Source organism: Poecilia reticulata, linkage group LG23, assembly GCF_000633615.1.
Source record: "Poecilia reticulata strain Guanapo linkage group LG23, Guppy_female_1.0+MT, whole genome shotgun sequence".
Lineage (NCBI taxonomy): Eukaryota > Metazoa > Chordata > Actinopteri > Cyprinodontiformes > Poeciliidae > Poecilia > Poecilia reticulata.
Genome location: NC_024353.1, coordinates 6,295,980 through 6,303,991, shown reverse-complemented (window position 1 = coordinate 6,303,991; position 8,012 = coordinate 6,295,980). Strand labels below are relative to the sequence as shown.

The window sequence follows — 8,012 nt, the reverse complement described above, 5'->3', positions numbered from 1 at the left end:
TGTCCTGTGTGTCTCTGTGTTGCCCTACGACAGACTGGCGACCTGTCCAGGTGACCCCGCCTCTCGCCCGAAATGTTAGCAGGAGATAGACACCAGCAACCCTCCCGACCCCATTAAGGGACAAGGGTGCAAGAAAATGGATGGAAATCGATTATTGAAATAATGAACTCATTTAGTAATCGATTGACTCTGATGCTGATCGGTTTCCATCCTGATGTTTTTTACCTTTTTTATCTCTTTTCTTTTCCTCCTGGTGTCGTTTTTACGTGTAAAACATTTTATTTTTGCTGCACCTCATTTCTTTTCTTCGTTTTCCTCTCATTTCCCCTCCAGTTTCTCCACTGAAGAGCCATTTTTCTTCCCGGTCTCATTTTTTCAATGCGTTTCCTCTTCGTTTCCTGTTTTCCATCATCTTCTCCTCCTCCTCCTTTCCTCTGACAGATCTGTCTGTTCTGCCTCTTGTATCTCTCCTGTCGATGATGGATGCCGGGTTGCAGTTTGATGGATGGCTCAGCCGCCGATACGAGACGCAGATCTCAGAACAACTTCTCTGGGTTTTAGACGCCGTCGTTGGTCAGAACCTGCTGTCTGCCACGTTAGCTTAAAGCTAATCCCAAACCAAAGAGGAAACATTTGGTTTCAAGTGGAGCAATTCAATTTATAAGAATGGAAAAATCTAATTTTTCTTATCAAGCTGCTCCAAATGACGGGATATGAATCATAATCAGAGGAATAGTTGGTAATAACAAGGACAGATGTGTGGGGAAACTCCCACTGTGTTCGTTTGTGAACATAAAGTGTGTCCTTGACTTCTTGAGGGAAAAAGATGAATGAGATCTAATTAATCTGAAACAGGAAATCACAGGAGGACTGCCGAGTTGACCACCAGACGAGGAAACAAACTTCTATCAAATTTACTAGAATCTTAATTCTTCACATTTAGTGTCAATTTAGAAAAAATGCCACTTTTGATTAAAAGCAGCTCAAATGTATGGATTTATGGTAATAGGGGGAGAATGAAGGACAAGAAATAGGCAGAAATAATTGGGACGCTAGTTTTCATTTTATAGTTCCAGAGTATGAGGGGAATCCACTGAAGAAACCAGTTTAGATCTGAAACAACTAATTCATAAATAAACATCACAGAATCTAAATTATATGTGCAGCTATGCAGCTAAACATGCATGTTTATTTGATACAAACCTGCAAACACATTTTTAACTCTGATAAATAAATCACAAAATCACAGAAACTGAAAATTTGATCAACTTTTCTCTCATACTTTAACTGTTCCGCGCGAATCCTGTTCCGCCTAAAACATCCTATATTTTTAAAAATCTACAAATTAACCTTTGAATATAATATATTCTTCTGTGTTTTGAGGTACGTGAGGCAGCCATACCAAAATATGCTAACAGGTTAGCAACAAACAGGCTAACAGACAAGTACCAGGCAAAACCGCAGCTAATAACTAACTACTGCTAATAGGATCTGCTAAGTTTGTTAGCCCTTCAAGCTAACAGAACATGGAAATTGGTAGTAGCATACAAGCTAATGGAAACTGAACAAAGTTTGCTAAGTTAGCACCATACCATTGCTAACAGGTATGTAAGCTAGGTTGCTCCGTATCCGACATAATGGAATGATGCTAGCACCCTGAAGTACCTTATCCCAGTATACGCTAATGGAGCCTGAAAAGAACCTGCTAATCCAGTTTGCTCCAGTTATGCTAACATAAACTGTTAGCAAAGTAAACAAGCTATGTAGCTAACTGCCAGCTAACAAAAACTATATCTGTTTATGCTAAAGTTTTCCCAACCCTACAAGCTAACAAAGCTAGCTTTCTGGTTATGTGAAGCTAACTGGCTCAGTAATGGTGAATACATGTATTTAATTTGACATTCTTGTGGATTTTATTTACTTATTGTTTCTTCAGTTTCTCATTTTACATCCCAGTTACATTTTGTCAGAAAGATTTAGATGCTAGAGCTTCTCCAGCTGAATTTTCTCTGGTTGTTGACTGTAAAAACTTGCCGTATTGGTCAGTTCCCTGCAGTTTTTAGCAGCGTGTGGCTCATTAGCAATCAAACAGGCTATGTTGCATCACTTTGTGACTGCCTCAGCATGTTCATCACAGCTCTCAGCAGGACACAGTCAAGCTGAGATGGTAATAAAATATAGAAAAAAAGTCATCATCCAGTCTGTATGAGTCAGAGCTGGATTAAAGTGAAGCTGCTGCTGCGGTTTCTGCAGAATGAAGTCAACAATACGCCTCCTGCAGGGAGGCAAAGAAGATGAATGGGAGGTTGGAGGGAACTGACCTGGAGGCAGCCATGACAGAGGATCCATTATACAGCTGGAAACACACACACACACACACACTTTCATAAAATACTGTTTGACCAATAGAAGGCTTTGATTTATACCAAATCCTAATTCTGTTCCTCCTTATCCTTCTTGCTTGTAATTCTGAATCGTTTCAAAATGCTCATCGTTGGAACAAAACTTCAGCTTGAACCAAAGGACAATTTAAAGGCTGTTAATATAGATATGGCAGGAGTTTGTATAAAGGCTCGCAATACCCAGCTTTTATTTTGATAGTCCACTTCCTCTTATTGGCAGGTGCATATTAGCTAAATATGTAGCTTTGAGCTAGGTAAATATTTAGCTAGCTCAGAGCTAAATATTTATATTGCTAACTAAATATTTGCCTCTAAACTAGCTAAATGTTTACCTAGCTCTGAGTTAAATGTTTATAGCTAGCTAAATATTTAGGTAGGAGCTAAATTTGGAGCTTAATATTTAGCTGCTACACTAAGTATTACACTTCTAACTAGATATTTGCCTAGCTATCTTTAAGCTAGGTAAATATTTAGCTAGCTCAGAGTTAAATATCTGTCCTCCTAACTAAATATTTCTTTTGCTAACTAAATATTTAGACCTGAGCTGGGAAATAAATCAGCTAGTTAAATATTTAGCTAACTCAGAGCTAATTGTTTATCTTTCTAAGTAAATATTTAGCTACAAGCTAACAGAGCTAGCTGCTAAAAATCTAAATATTTAATTTGGAGTTTAATATTTAAATATAAATATTTGTCTTTCTAATTAAATGTTTAGTTTATGACATTTAAAAATAAATGGTGTAAACATGTTATTTTTCACATTTGTTTGTCATTACATGCTAGCTAACCCAAATTATAGCTGTTAACTTTTTTACCTGTGTTACTTTACAAACCGTCCTCCTGTTGTTGCTCCTCTTCTGGTTCCTGAACTCAGACTTCCTCCAACTTTTACCTGCACTTATAAATAAATCAGTCGTCTGGTTTTGTGTTATTATTGCAGCAGAAACTGGCGACTTGTTCAACTTAAGTTCTTAATAACGAAGAGTGAATCGCCACCTTGCAGCATTCTGAGGCAGACGATGAAGGATGATTATTCATATTTAATGCTGGATAAAAACAGACGGCTTTACGCTTCTCTAATTCACATTAAATGTGAGCCGTATGTCGTTGCTCAAAGTGTTTAAACATCATCTGAACCATCACTTATGGATGAGCGTCGCCGCCGCTGCTCTTTGATTTCACCGCCGTCTCTTCCTGTAATTATCCGTCTTCGTTGGCTCCCAGGCTGCAGCGTCTCAGACAGGATATGAAGCGGCGCAGCGACGGTCTGGATGGGGTTTAAACTTCCCTTTTGTGGCAGAACAGAGTCGGTCAGGATGTTTAAAAACTCGCTGGACTCGGTTAGCAAACCACAAACTACTATTAAAACGAGTTCTGGTGATCTGGACCAGAACCCGTCGCACAAAGCAGCAGATCGTTTTTACTCTGTTTCCTCAGAGTAAAAAAACAATCCCAGTATTTTATTTTTTTTGCTTGAATTTTGTCGTAACTTTGACTTTTTTCCACAAATAAACTTGAAATGTTGTCATTTTGTCTTGCTGAGAAAACATGTCGAAAGTTTTCAGCAGTAAATTTAAAACCATTTTAAAATCTGTTTTTTGCACAATGAGACAACAAATTGTGCCGTTTGATAAATTATTGCCATAAATGATGATAATGTTGTTTTGAGACCATTTTTTAAGTCATATAATTATGAAAGTTATATTTCATAATCCACTGGCAGATTATTTCACTTCTAGCAAAACGTGTTTCAAACTATAAGTAAAAATAATATCAGTGGAAGTAAAACTTTATAAATATTCATAAATTAAAGTTATTAATTAGTGGGATTTTGTTTTTGCAGTGTGATGGAGCTGAATGGTATATTTTATATGTCTTTAATCTAAAATAATGTATTATCATCCCTGAAATGAGCAAAGTGTCCGTGGTATTTTATAAAAGTCTTTCTGCTGCAGCTGACAGTTAAAAATCGTGACTTTAATCTCGTTAAAACGTCGTCATCTGGTTTGAAGTCGGTTCTGCTGGAGGTTAAACGTGAAGCAGTGAAAGCAGGAAGTGATGGCCGTCGCTCCGTCAGGCCGACCTGCTGATTGACAGGCGCTGGACACAGTCAGGTGTTTCTGCTGCGCTCCGGCCGAGTGGCGCTCCACACCTGGATGATTAATACACCCTGGGGAAGCAACACACACACACACACACACACACACACACGCCGCAGCGCGTGTTGACCTGAATGTAGCTGTGCTGAACTCTCTGTGTGTTGAACCTGATGTGAATTGACGCACAAAAACACCCACAATCCCCCGGGACAGGTCTGAGAGCTCTGAGCTGAGCCGATTACCTGCCGCTGACACACACACACACACACACACACACACACACACACACACACTTCCTGTCTCCCAGGGAAACGAGGTGAGGAAATAAAAATGTTTTCTGTAACAAAGCGGCTCAACCAGCTGCAGGATGCACATAATTGTTTTTGAAACTTCTGCAAAACTTGTGTTGGACGTAAATAAACGTGGAGCAGAAAAAGGTGAAACTTAAGAAGAAGAAGATGAAGAATAAATAAATATTCATTAATCAACTCGGGCTGTTTTCCCTCCTGACAGCCCAGTAGACTCGGCTTGATTTGGGACCAAAATTCAAACATTTGTTATATTTCCAGCTGCTGTGGCTCTGAGTCAAACCAGCCTGTTCCCCTCCTGGCCTGTGGGGGCGCTGCACCAAGAACCACTGAAGGAAACGACACAAAACCTCTGAAGACACTGAGAGCAACTTCCTTCTTCACCAGATAGAAACAAGATGGAGGATTTTAGCGGTTTTCTCTTTAGGTTTTGGCTGAAGACCAGGAGAAATTCGTCCCGTTAGCCCAGGCTAACCTGTTTATTGTGGTTATATTTACCCAGAATGCCCTGCGCTGTAGTCCATTTCCTGTTTTTGGAGCCTACAGAGGCTGAGTTCGGCTTAAGTGTTTTGATTCAGTTTGGGTCAATATGTGAACACCAAGTGGACCGGAGACCTCAGGAAATGGACTACAGCACAGGGCATTCTGGGTAAATACAACCAAAGCTAACCTGCTAGCCTAGCGCTAGCAGCAGAAATGGCTCCTGGTCTTTAGCCTAAAGAGAAATCCTCCAACTGCAGCACATTGCATTCTGGGTAAATCCAACCAAAGCTAACCTGTTAGCCTAGCGCTAGCAGCAGAAATGGCTCCTGGTCTTTAGCCTAAAGAGAAATCCTCCAAACGCTAAAATCCTCCATCTTGTTTCCATCTGGTGAAGCAGGAAGTTGCTCTCAGCGTCTCCAGAGGTTTTTGTCGTTTCCTTCAGTGGTTCTTGGTGCAGCGCCCCCACAGGCCAGGAGGGGAACTGGCTGCTCAGAGGGTTTGGTCGGTTTGATAGAGAGCAGAGAGAGAAAAATCTGCAAAGTATTAAATGATGCAAAATTAATGGCACATCATCAGAGGACATTTAAATGTTAAAAAATGAAGGAAGTGGAAGAAAGATTCCCCTGGAGATTAACGGCACCTCAGTGTTTACATTCAGTTTCATCCTCAACTGAATCAGCTGTGAGATAAAAGACTTGAGTTATTTTCAGTTTCTGTAATTCTGATCTTTCCTTTAATTTGCTAGAAACCTGATGAAGCAGTGAGGAGCTTCACGCTTCAGCAGGAATTTAAATAACATAAATTAGACCCAAACTCATTCACTCCTTCCCTTCTGCCTGCGTCGAGCTGAAGAACCTACAGCAGAGGTCGACCCTCCTCTTCCTCACTTTGTTTTACGAAGACTGATGGGTGCATGATGGATCATTGATAAGAGGACGGACGGATCGATAGGTGGAGGAGAGAGGCAGGAAGTAGGCCACCCATCTGTTCAGACTCATCCATCTGTCTGCTGGAAGTTCGATTTCTAATCTGGGGACAAAGAGACGAGGAAGATGAGGTGAAATGACAGATTACGGAACAAAAACATGCACAAGAAGATGAGGGAGAATAATCTGGAGAGGACAAAAAGGAGAAAAATGACTTTATCTTAGTTTAAAGTGAGTTTTTCTTTTAAACGAGGCTTCAAGAGGAAGTAGGAGGAAGAAATGGTGGAGGAAGGAAGTGAATCAATATAAAATAAAATATAATGAGGAAGAAGAAGCCAGTGCTCAGCTGGAGCGGGAAGTTTTTCCATCACTTGGAGCTTTAATCCAACAGAAAGTGTAGAAAGTCCAGTTTGGCTGGGATGCTAAGCTAACGCTGGTCCGGCTACAAACCTCAGTCTGGGTTCAGTGAACTCTGGTGTGGTTTGAATGCTCCGCTCCAGAAGCAGGAAGTGGACTATAGTGTAGGGCATTCTGGGTAAATACAACCCAAAAACATGTTAGCCTAGCGCTAGCAGCAGAAATGGCTCCTGGTCTTTAGCCAAAGACTAAAGAGAAATCTGACGCCTCCATCTTGTTTCCATCTGGTGAAGAAGGAAGTTGCTCTCAGCGTCTTCAGAGGTTTTTGTGTCATTTCCTTCAGTGGTTTTGGTGCAGCGCCCCCACAGGCCAGGAGGGGAACAGGTTGGTTTGACTCAGAGCCACAGCAGCTACAGGTGGAGCAGATGGTCCAACTTTTCTCCACCAATCGAACCAAAACTTCCAGCCTGTCAGGAGGAAAACAGCCTAATGTTTCCATTCTCCAACACAACGGATTCAAGTGACTGAATTCGGTTCTCAGCTGGTCATAAAGTTCAGCAGAGGCCCGGTAATCTAACCTTTGTTTGGTCCAGTCGTGTTGAACCAGGAGGCATCCAGACCAGGCAGACACTGCTGACCTTTAACCTTTGGAACAAACAGGAGGTTTTCAGTGAACATGGCGAGCTGATGGAGGAACAAAGAAGTGAAAACGGAGGTGGAGCGTCGGATGGATTTAAAGAAACGGATGACAAACATGTAGACAGGAAGTTTGAGGAATGATGACAGAAAAGAAAAGTGATCATTTCTTTCCCGTTTTCTTCCAACCAGCGGACTGAAACAAATGACAGGAAGGAAACGGGATGAAGCAGGAGGAGAGTAGAGGAGGTGAGCCATGGACAGACGTGCAGCTCCCCCCAGTGGTGGCAGGGAGAACTGCAGACTTTATGTAAAAGCCCCACATCGTTTCCCTGATGGAGTTAATTCCTGATTTCCTGTTTCACTGCTGCTCTCCTGATGAGAATAAACGAGCCTCTCTCCTCCTCTGAGAGCGTAATGAAACATTAAATCAATTATATTTCCTCCACAGCTTCCTACCTGCAGTGTGTGTCTGACGTTTAAGAAAGGTGTAATTAAAGGAACGTTCTGCTATTTTCCTCCAGAGGATTGATTCTGATGCTTCTGAAGTTCATTTTTACGGTGATATATTTGAGTTTTGAGCTTTTTAAGTCTTTCCTTTGATTAAATTTTTTTTTTTAGCATTTTTCCTCTTAATTTAGAAAAACTGATTAATTTTAAAAGACTTCAGCTCCATGTTATAACTTAATATTCAGTCGTTTCTCTGGAAGCTTTCGCTGACTCAGGCTTCGGTTGCCTAGCAACAACCTGCTGCGTAACAAACAGTTGAAAGTTCCCGCCAGGCTTCGGTTGCCTAGCAAC

At 41.1% G+C, this 8,012-nt stretch overlaps 1 protein-coding gene across 6 annotated transcripts in view; it reads left to right on the top strand.

Annotated features, from left to right (window-relative positions):
* Nucleotides 1–8,012, top strand: part of LOC103459314 (E3 ubiquitin-protein ligase TRIM39-like) — a 22,822-nt gene that overhangs the window by 3,661 nt on the left and 11,149 nt on the right. For 2 of the 6 annotated variants that reach the window (XM_008400783.2, XM_017302676.1), the window contains one exon: nt 7,404–7,460. The exons of 1 other annotated variant lie outside the window; for it this stretch is intronic. The gene's annotated coding sequence lies outside the window, so the exon portion shown is untranslated. Of the gene's footprint in view, nt 1–6,921; nt 7,461–8,012 lie in introns of those variants that run through there. 3 more of the 6 variants (XM_017302675.1, XM_008400781.2, XM_008400782.2) reach the window with 2 other exon arrangements.